This window comes from Triplophysa rosa, linkage group LG14 (genome assembly GCF_024868665.1).
Source record: "Triplophysa rosa linkage group LG14, Trosa_1v2, whole genome shotgun sequence".
Lineage (NCBI taxonomy): Eukaryota > Metazoa > Chordata > Actinopteri > Cypriniformes > Nemacheilidae > Triplophysa > Triplophysa rosa.
Genome location: NC_079903.1, coordinates 7,981,995 through 7,994,209, shown reverse-complemented (window position 1 = coordinate 7,994,209; position 12,215 = coordinate 7,981,995). Strand labels below are relative to the sequence as shown.

Genomic DNA, 12,215 nt, shown 5'->3' with positions numbered 1-12,215 from the left:
ATATGTAATTAGTAACTAGTAATTAATTACTTTTTCAGAGTAACTTGACCAACACTGGTTATCACATATAAAATATTATACATATCCGTATATATTATTTAAGTTTAATGGTCTCCTGTAATGTCATGTTCTGTAAAGACATCAAAATGTTAGCACCTGTCTGGCCACGTAGGGCTGTGGCTGGTGACATATCAGAGGCAGACAAAAGCACTTAACTTTGACATTTTGCAAGGTTGTAACTTCAGTTATGATAGAATGAAAGAGGGATGGAGGTCCGTGTTTATCTGACTCCGCAGGTCACGGTACTTAAGGGCTTGATTTCCTCAAGGCAGCCGTTTCTGCCTCTACGCTTTACATAGGCGAGGACAGTTAGGGGCCGTCACACAAGTCAGCTCTGTTTTTGAAATGGCGCTTTGGTGTTGATGGACATCTTGAGACAGTTGCAGTTTTTTATCTCGCACATTGACCTGCAGTTAAGACACAAAGCCATTAATTATGAAAAAAAAAAAAAATGCTGGGCTATTTTCAACCCAACTGTCGGGTTTGTCCTTTTTTGACCCAACACTGGGTTGAAAATAACCCAGCATTTAAAAAATAAAATAAAAAATAAAGTCAATGAAAGGAGCGGTAAGTAATTTCTGAGAAAAACTGTTATACTTACAAACCAAAAGACTGGCGGTATTTATTTACCGCCCCCTAAAATAATAATAATAAAAAATATTCGGTTCGATCAACTTTTTCTCCTATTTACACAACATTGACAATGAATTTTTTGTTTTATACAAAAAAATACCATTTTATACCATTTATACCATTTTTTGTTATATACAGAAATTCCATCCCCACTGGATGTGGCGAAACAAACGCCTTGTTCTTAATGGTTTCTGTGGTCTTTTCTTGTGTCCGTTCGCGTGTGATGTAGACAGAGTGTTAAAGTGTGAGGGAGACAGACTTACTTGTGCAGTAATATTTAAAATTTGATGATGCAACGTATCGCAATGCAATACTGTAATGTAATAATCGTACTTGAATCGAATCGTGAGACCAGTGATGATGCGCACCCCTTGTAAACAGTGACTTTACAATAGCTAAGGGGCACAATTGATTCAATATACATAGCAAGGTTTCATAAAATAAAACACAACAAATAAAATGATATTAATAAAAATATAACCGCTGAGAGTTTCACAGTGGCTTTGAAAATGGCACAGCCAATCAGAATCAAGGACCAGAACTAACCATTGTATAATTGAAAAAAGAACACATCCTATGCGAACAACCCCTAAAAGCCAGAATTAAAAAATATATTTGAAACAGCATTTCATGCTAAGATAACCACCATCTAAGATTCACAGAAAACAATGCGTGACTTTCTCCCTGCTCCCTAAAGTTAAAACTGAAGAGTCCATCGTGTTACGAATCGCATCAGGAGGAATCTGTGGGAAATCCACCATAAATCATAAATGAGAGCTGCATTAATAATTCAACGGGTGCCATTCAAGCAGTGTTTGTAGAAGATGTATCCATCCGCACGGATTAGGAACGGCTGGTTTTCTCGTTCGAAATAAATAAACATGAAATGCACAGTCAGGCGAACAACGGCACTTGTCCAAGTAAATGTTTCCCTGGCAAAGGAAGTTCACAAGGGCTTAAGATGCTTAAATATGACCCCTTCAACAGTAATGACCTCTCTAATTCAATAATGAATCTGTAAATATTCACCTGTTGCCGTAAGACTGCAACTTTACCGAAGCGTTCGGTCGTAGTGAGCGCTGAAAGACAGACCATTTACCCAGCATGACTCCATATACTGTATACGCAAACAGGGCCGTTCGGCTGTCTACAAGAGCTCCGCAAGCTCCTGTTGGAATTCTTTCAGCGCACCGGACCGTCAGAAAACACAATCAAGCGTGCCGTTTTAAAGTTTGCGGAGAACACACTGGTTCTTTTCGGCTGGGTAAACAGCATTTATCTTTCAGAGGACGTATTGGGACACTCTATTAAGATGAATATAAAGAGCGAGTAATTACGCAGAATTATTTTAATGATGAGCCGTGCCATCGAAGAGCTGATTTGTTGACATGACTAACAACATTCTCTATGCTGGGGAAGCGTGCCAACAGACCTGTTAACTGTTTACTGCTGTTGTTTTTTTGTATTCATCTTCATTCATTTACAATGAGGCGCAGGCAAGGTTTCCTTTGGGTTATAAAAGACTTTGGCTTTTATAAGAGTCCTGTCACACTTGCGCTGTAAACAAACAGAGAAGCAAACAAATGCAAGGACACAATTCTCTGTCATGATGTTGCGTGGAGGCTGGCGAAGGAAATGGGAAAGTACATGACTCAATAAGCTTGACATTTTTGCCATGAAGGTTTGAGTTGCTGATGTTTTCAATGCATTTTTTTCGGGAATTATGTAACTTGGTAAAAAGTAAAACTACTTATTTCAGGAGTTCAAGTTTTGCCCTGGTTATGGACGTTAGAGAATAGTTGACAATAGAATAGTTGACAAATAAATGCGTTCAATGGTGTGACACAGCAAAAATGTAGATAACAAACTACTATATTATTTAATATGAGTAATATTTATAATATAAAATAAGAGAGATTTATCTTCGTTGTGACTTTTATTGATTTATTTCACACCACAGGACACATTTTGTCAACTACCAACAAGCAGTATAGAGTGAGCTACAATAATAGTGGTGAAATTGATTCTATTACTGATTCAAGAACTTAAATCTTTTAATGTGTTCTCCAAAATGACTGATTCAATTTCTGATTCATATTCAGTGTCCCTTGCTGTACAGGTTTCATCGCTACACCAGTAGGTGGAAACCAGTAAGTGTTTAAGTATGAGTGAGTCATTAAATGATTCACTCAACTGATTCGTTCACAAACGCTGAGTCATGAGTCGTGAGCCAAAACTAGTCTTATAATGGGAGAAACTTTAAAGAGTCAGATTCGATTTGTTTACTTAATTGTTTCCAAAACTATGATGTATTCACAATGGAAACGCAACTTTGACATTACGTCTGCAGACGTGTCTAGACATCTGTGGGAGATGTGTGGCAATTAAAAATAAATGCTGAAACGTTACATTAGCGAGGAATCATTTTACATATTTAAATATTACTATAATAACATTTTGGTATTTGTCACATATGTTATTATCTATGCAGGGGAACTCTGAATAAATGATCAGAAACCTGTTCTTGACTAGATCAGCGTTGTCTACGAAACACATGCGCTAGACATTTTGCCTATAGTCAAAAGTCTGGTGCCTTACAACATTAACTCTGAATTATACAGAAGAACTCAAGTTTAGCTCTGAATTCACATTCCTGACAAATAAAGACCACGTATGAAAGGTGATAAGAGTATTTTGATTCTTTTTCCTTTTTTACATTTGCTTTGTTGCCATTACCACCAAAATCCCCCCTTCATAGCAGTTTTATTCTCTCAAAAACAACAAGAAATAAAGAGTAGTTCCAAAAATGAAATGACCCAACAGCTCGCATGTTGTCAGATTAATCCTGCCAATTAGAGGGGGCAAAGAAACTAATGTTCTTTTCTGTGGAGGATACCAGAGCATATCACAGTCTGGAGAGTGGGCACACATAAAAGGAGTCCCATGGGAAACAAGACCTAGTTCGTTTAGACGCTTTCTACGGAGGAAAAGATATGTTGCCACCCCTTTTCTTGCAAACATACCCACCGTGGATGGTAGGTATATAACCCAGACATCCGCTGGACCCCAAAAGACCGCTTAACATGACTACTGTATATTACACATATATGAGAAAAAAGTTTAGGCACTTTTAAGAAAAAGCGAGAAAAAAAACAGACTTACTTGATTTTCTGTGACTACAAATAATTGAATATCACTTTGTATTGAAATATTGAATATCAATAACATCAACATGCGTTTTCCATTGCTTCAAAATGCGGGAAACTTGTTAAACTTACAAAATTATGCTTATTTAGGTTTCAGTGAGGGTTAGATTTATGGGTGTGGTTAGGAAATGGAAAACACCCTTAAGTCAGTATAAAAAGCATATCAAGTCCCCATGAAGATACCAAAACAAGCATGTGTGTGTCTCTAATGCCTTGAGAAAAATAATATGACACCAAAGCATACCAGATGTACATACAGAATAAGGGTGACATTTTCCCTTTCCATTTATTCAAGAGGAATATGTAAAAGAAGTCCCATTGTGACAAGCCAAAATGCCAAGAATAAATGTTAATAGACCATCCATAAAATGCATGTATACACTCCTGGCATTAGCCATGGAAATAGATTGAAGCGCTGAAATGTAAAGTATACATATACTTGCTAAATGGAAACCTCCAGAAGCACTTTACATTATTCACTGAAACTACTTTACCTGCATGCCTCCATTATTCAGAGCACCGAACAAGAATGCATCGTCCCCAGCAGAGACACAGACCTACTCTCAACATGAAGCCCACTAGAAACAGGAAACTGGCTTACCTGTGGAGACAAAAGAAATGAATATGAGACACAATCCGGGTCGTGATGCATGTTTTGAGGATACAGCACACACAGAATTAATACACACAATACAGGGGGGAAATCTGTTCATAACTTACATGTTAGAATTGTATAGCACCACTTTAAAAGTTATGAAAAGTATTGAAAAAAGTATAAAAAGAGTATAAAAAGGATCAAATATAAAGAGGTATTAACCTTAAATTTTTTTAAGCAGGTTAAATTCACAACTAGAATTTAATTCTAATACACATTTCAACCCATATGTAAACATTTATAACAAAGTTTTGCATTTGTAACAATACAGATGTGTAAAATGTAAATGAAAAACACGTATGATGAAAATGTTTCACAGTGTAAAACCCCCTTGTCCCTCCTCCTTCTTTTACTAACATTTGGCATCGTAATTTTTGTATATATATATACATACATGTATTCATATTTCATATCACAATAACTGCTTAAAGTTTTAACACGATGTTGAATTTTGTTACAAAAGCACGCTGAGAAACTTCAGTGTTCTCTTAGTAACAAATTTGAGAACTTAAAAAACTTACATATTTATTTGAAGAAATGAAACATTAATTAAAAACAAACAAAAAAATTATTAAATAACCAACTGTTTCAAACAGATTAAATTGCAAAAGAACATGATTTGATAACCAAATACTAGATATTTAATACTTATTGTAATAATAATAGTTATTCTATTATAATATTGAGCGCCACTAAATACAATATGCTTTGATTTAATGAATTAAGACTTTTCAGCATTCAAACTACATTAGTGTTGAATTATTTGCATACTGTATACTATATGGCTATGCTCACATAACAGCGTGATATAGTCAGTTGCTTACTGTACTGTCATATTTAAGTGTTATGTTTAAATACAGCTCACTTTTAAAAGATTATGAAAGAAAGTCAATGGCATTCTACAGCAAAAGTGACCCTTCCTAAAAATGTAATTTCTAAACATTTGTAGCACCTTAAAACATTTGCATCACTTCCCCTGTCTGCCATTACTTGGCCAAACACACAATCCGAACCCAAATTACAAATACGCTCAATGAAACACGTTTTGCCTTAAAAGATGCAATGTGGAGATTTTAGCGACATCTAGCAGTGAGGTCGCGAATTACAACCAACGGCACACTCTACCCCTCCCTTTTGAAGCACTACGGTGGCTGACACAGGACTAAGATGTCGTCAGGAGATAACATATTTACTAAACACGTTCTATAGAGCAGTTTGTCCGTTTAGGGCTACTGTAGAAACAACATGGTGAATTTCATGTAAGGGGACCCGCGGTGTATGTAGATAGAAAGTAATAAAAACATAACACTTCATTATTGGCGCTTTTCCACTGCATGGTACCATCAGGTTTAGTACGACTCGGCTCGCTACAGCTCATTTCACTTCAGTGGGTGGGGATTATAAACTTATCGTCATGGTCGCGCAGCCTCTACTGCATTAGCATCATTGTGAACGCGACAAACACACGCACATCACAGGAGTAATGGAGCGTATCGATGGCGGATGGCAGCAAAACAAAATACTGCTAAAATACCAAAGAGTTTAGGAAATCTTAAAGCAAAGAGCAGACAACGATCATTTGGTTTGCTCGACGGCGCAAGAGAGTAAGCTAATGGGGTAAGCTATAGCATTTAACATTGCGTTACGGGTCTCAATCTCTATTTTACTGCCACGAAGCATATAATGAAATGCCAATATTAAGTATTAAAATGCGTACGTATGTGTTGCAAATCCAATGACGCCGGTAATGATTCTCACTGCCCAATCAGTGATCTGTGTGTAAACACGTGACATTTTGGTATCGGTAAAGTACGCTTGAAAACCTCAACCGAGGTGGTACTAAAAAAGTATCAGGTACTAGGTACTGTACCCAGTGGAAAACCCCCCAAAAGTGAGCTGTACCGCGTCGTACCGGGCAGTGGAAAAGCACCATATGTAAGGTCTTTATACACCTCTGAAGACATAGTTATGTATATTATATTGCATTTGTGTCAATAGATCCTCCAAAAAATGACACATTGGACCCTTAAGTTTCCTTAAAGGTCCAAAGTGCATCATTACACTTGTTTACAAGCCTTCTCTCATGACTCGCGAGTATAAAAACCTTTATATAAAGATGCACAGTAGCTTCGAAACACAACAGAATTGCAAACAAACTCCAATACATGAATCAGGCTAAAAAATCGGAGAAAAATATTGAGATATTTCTTTGTTTTGTTATCCTTGTCAAATTAATGCCGAGACAACTGAAGAAATGCTGTGGTTGGTTTTGCTGGATATTCCGGGCTTGCTTTCAGATGATTACTATAACTCAGAGAACATGTTGCCATGAAACTGAGCGTGCTCTTAATCTCATTCTGTTTATACAATCTGTCTCAGTTTAGGCGTTTGTACACACAAGCAGCACGATATCACAAATACTTTCTTTAGAAATAAAGGCAAATAAACTAATAAAACAATGAGAATAAAAACAGGAAGTAAAATGCGTGATGTTGTCAGCATTCCAGTTGATAAAAAGGCAGCTTTTCTATATAACCAACTGAGCCGAGGTGTTTCAAGACGAAATCTTTGGGTAGAGCCACAGTGCTTTAAAATCGAAACGTCTACGATAAAACAATGGCTGGAGGATGCAGATCAAGACAGCGAGAGCATCTAATAATTAGTGAATATTTACAAAGGGTAGCGACTTTCTCAGAGGCGGAATGTGACGCTACGGCGCCAGCATCACTTCACACGTCGCATTTGGACACACACTCACCATATGGCATCTTTGCATAATGATCAATTACAAACATGCTGTCTGAAAGCTGTACATAAATAAGCAGTATGAAAGCTCATCACCGGCAGAGAGAAAATGAAAGTATATTATAGATCAGAGTATAATTACCATGACATGCTATGAAATTATATAAAATCTGCGTTTGGTTTAAATATGACGTGAGCTGTCATGCTTGTTTCAAGACAAATGCATTATCAGCAGCAATCAGAAACCATAGTAGATGAAGCACATTTGGTAACACAGTAGTAAAGAAACTATAGACGGTTTCAGCGGCAACAACATAAACAAATGTTATGTGGCCCAAACTTCCGGTAGACATCCGCAAAGAATCAATCAATGACTGTTGAGTAGTTTTGATTTATTTATTCTACAAGTAGATCCTAAGTCACTTAAATCTTTTGAAAATGTAAACGTTATGTTTGTGCATGTAGAGCTTTTGTTGGAATGTGTGTTTAACTTTTTCCAGCTCTGCGCAGACCGATCACCTTATGACAAAATGCATACGGCATTAGAATAGCATTTCTAAAGCATACAGAGCAGTCAGTTCACAAATAGCTCTCACTGTGCTTTGATGTCATACGCCGATCCGTCTGCGATCAAACATCTGTTTGGCACGAGGCGGTACGAGTTTTCACCAGTGTCCCCTCGAGCCACGGGCGGGAATTCAAAATAACGGATCGCAACAACCTCTCGACTGTCCCATTGGAGGTAAGTAAAGTCAAAATATATAAATAACTTAAATATACTAACTATATACTATTTATGTGAATGTATACTCTGACACGTATAATTGTATGGCCGCTTTTTGACTGTTTAAACCGTTTATTTATTTTACACAGTGTAGACAGCGCTTGTTTTAGCCGAGATGCTAACGAATATAACTTAATGATGAAGCTTGTGGGGCTAACGTTAAATGGGTAACGTTAGTGTTAAATTACAAGAAATGACTTTTAGCTATTATGTTTATTTTTAGTGAATGTATAGCTCTTTTTTTTACTTATTGTTGTTTGTGTTGAATGGTTTCCTCACCCATGTTACATAAATTGTCTGTAAATAAATATTTTTATCATATTCAGTTGTTTTTATCCCTTTTCTCAAAATTTTCAGTATTTTCCACGTTGAGCAGCAAAAAAAGTAAGTATTATATTTATTATGATATTTTCATTATTATGTCATTTGTTATATTTGCACATGTAAAAATACTCATTGACAATGAAAAAATCGATTATTACAGTTGTTGCTATAAATAGCCTATTGTACTCCTTAACCATAGACCAAAGCAGTGACTTCCAGGCATTGTAATATTTTGTTTATTGTTACATTTGTAAACCAATTTGTGATGTGCTAAATGATTAAATGTAATGTTTTGAGACGTTATCTAAACCCCTCTTTTTTGTCTCTATGTCTTATTCCCAGAGACACCCAAGGCCAACAGGCGCAGCTCCTGTTCTCTTTTTGATATAAATACATATCTACTTTAGCAATACAAAATTGTGAAATGCATTATAGAAATCATTTTGACTTTGGATCCTCACACCACCTGGTAATAGCAGGAAACCCATTTGGAGAGAACAGCATTGTTTTTTTCTTGCTCGCAAGGATTTGCTTTTTGGCAAATTACAACTTTACCATTGGTGTAGGCCTTGCTATTAGAGACTACTTTTTTTGCTGGACTTTTTTACAATTGTATATTTGTACAAAATACCTGAAATATTTCTGTATTATATTTAAAGTTAAGGCAAATTATATGGTTTGTTTTGTTAAGATGTTGTTTTAATTTATAACAATATCACCAACACAATATTAATTATACATTTGATTTAATGAATTTAGAATTGTAATGTACAATATTGACTATTTTGTGAATATTTATTAAATATAAATTGTTGTCGTTTATCAATAAACTGTTTGCTTTGTATTTGCTTTTAGTATTTCTGCTTATTAAAATATTGTGAATAGCAAATATAAACTGTGAAATGGTGCCTTGAAGCACCCAAGATGGATCCAGACCATTTTAATAAAAGGGATCCCCAAGAAGCCTTGAGGGTTCCTCAGAGAACCGCCCTTCGTGAAGTGGTGCCTTGAGTTTCCCCTGAGGGTTCCGCCGGCATGGCAATGTGAAGAACCCCAAATGGTTCCTCAAAGTACCTTTAATTTTTACAGTGTAGGATTGTTGTAAGGTGGAAAATTGGGCAAAATTTCGACCCGATTATCTTGTAATGTGCGGCAGCAATTAGGTGGTTAGTGAATAGGACCTAATTTTGTTTGCAATGGAAATGATCTGTTACTTGACTACAAATGACGCCGACAATTTAACACGACTACTGACGCCTCAATTAGCCTAAAATTCTCTTATTTTATCTTGCCAACATCATTTCTTTAAATCTACTTAGGAAGAATTCACATCAGGGAAAAGCAGAAATTATAAATGATACAGTACATTTGGCCTGTGCAAGACTATCTAACACAACCCAAAGTACAAAGAATATCAACAATTTTGAATAGTAGCCAGAAAAGCCCTCAGACAATATAACAAGCAGGAAAGTCAATGAGGCCCGTGCATGGAGATCAATTGGCATTGGCAAAACTGTAGGATGGAACCTATTACATCTGCTTTTATTCGACTGAACTTTAACTTTACGCTAAACAAAAAAAGAATGATAATGATCTTACATCGCAGGGTGCCCCACAATACAGGGGCTAACAAACCAGAATCATAAATTAACTAGCCTAGATGCTTCGCGTAACCTTAAACCCTATTATTGCAAGCGGACGTGTCAGGGGTGGGATTCCTATTCGCGGTGATAGCAGTGATGAGAGCTTACTCTAGTTTTAACAGAGTGTAGAAGTCAATTTGGCCTCTGCCATTTTACGACGCTCATTTTGGAGTAAGCGATGCATACGCTGCCTCTTCAGATCCGCGCCCACCGCCGGCACGTGTAAAGCTGGAAGACAGAGGTATTGTGTGCACGGGAGAGCAGCTTTGGTATGAATAGAACAGAAGTACTGTAGGCACAGGCATGTGGGGATCAATCCGGGAAATTACAAAAGCGGAGAAATGAACAACTGAGCTAGAATAATGAGGTAATTCATCACAGCTTGTCAGAGTTCTGGGCTAAGGGAGGACTACAAGGGGAAAACTTTCCCCCTTTGCTTCTCACTATTTGTGTTCTTGGGTCTGTTGAGTATACATGATATGCCATAACCTAAAAATCTAAATTATACATACTGTACATAATCTGCACATATATTCATATTAAAGCGATGGTTCCAAAATTGGCAAGCCAAACTTGACTTTACTTCTACAGATCACAAAAGAAGATATTTAGAAGAATGTTGGTAATAACATTGACCTTTTTGATTTCCATTGTATAAACACAAAACCACTGCAACATTTTTCTAAATAGTGTTCCATAAAAAATTCATATACAGGTTTTGAAGGAGATAAATGTGAATAAATGATGAAAGAATTTTTCATTTTTGAGTGAATTACACCCTTACAGTAAGACATGTTTTGCCACAAAATTTAGATCTCACAAAACAAAATGAAAGAAAAATTAAAAAGGAAACTAGACCATTTAGATAACACCTTTTATGTTAATGAAATTTAATTGAATTTATTTTATGTAAAAAAATGAAGCATGATTTTGATTTGTTTACATATTCTAATTTATGTGTGATATGTTTTTTTAATAATAATCATCATCATATTAATTATAATTATTATTATAGCTGCTGTTGTTGCTGCTGTGGTAATTATTAAATTGTTTTTATAACATAATAGTAATTATAACATTATTATTAGTTAAGAAAAGTAAAAATAATTATTATAATTATATGTAATTTTCATAGTAATAATGATAATAAAATAATTATTATGAATACTATTACTATACATGAAACATAATAATAATAATTATACATTACAAATAATAACACATTTCTAGATCCGGGATTGAGGATTCTATTTCAACATATAGTGAGAAATGAGGTAAAAATTTTTACAAATGATTTCATGAGATGCCTCCACTTGCCCTTCAATTTTTTCAGGTATATACACATTCAGGTATGTATAGGCTATGTACTGCAGTGAAGTCACACTGAAAATCTTTTCACAGGTGGAACGGGACGGGCAATTATTAACAAACAGGCTTTCATTTGTATCCCATATGCAGCAGGCATGTTCACACACAATGCCAAATCCATTCGGCAAGGAAATTGTACAAGTCATGGTGAAATAAAATGGAGAGATTGTCCTCCACATTCTGTTCTGTCTCTTAACCCTCCAGCATTTCTCATATCCTGTGCCTTTTATGAAGCCCAGGGTCAAACCTCCAGAGCCCCCTGCAATCCTTCATCCGCACAATTGCTACTCTTTGTCTCAGCTTTTCCACTTCCTCAGACAAAAGCAAAACACTGGTCAGAGAAACACCAAAGATTCACTTCATACTAAAGCAAACAGCAAAGTCAAACATTCATATCTGAATATACATTTCTAACTTTACAGACGAGCAGTTCATATATCGTTTCAACTCTTGCTTTATGTGGTATTCTCAAAAGAAATGCATATAAGATAAAAACCATCTTTTGAAGGGCCTAGCTCTGGGCCAACATACTATAGATGCAATAGCTCTGTACCTAGGTCCTGTACCTTAACAGGTCGAGCATAGTGCTGCCAACACCAAGGTCATGGCTTTCGTTCCCAGCGAATGCTTGTATTGAGATGTACGTGTGAATCTTATATGTTTCTTTACATAGAAAAACCTAGAAAAAGTATCGCAGTGGAATGGAAATGTGAACGGCGTGAAATAAATGCAAATCGGAAGACAGTAATGTTCAAATGCAGAAATGCAAGGTTGCCCCAGGAGTTTGCCAAAACAGC

General features: G+C 36.1%; 1 protein-coding gene across 5 annotated transcripts in view; it reads right to left on the bottom strand.

The window, feature by feature from the left end:
- cadm2b (cell adhesion molecule 2b) overlaps positions 1–12,215 on the bottom strand; it is a 208,298-nt gene that overhangs the window by 97,565 nt on the left and 98,518 nt on the right. The window lies entirely within an intron of this gene.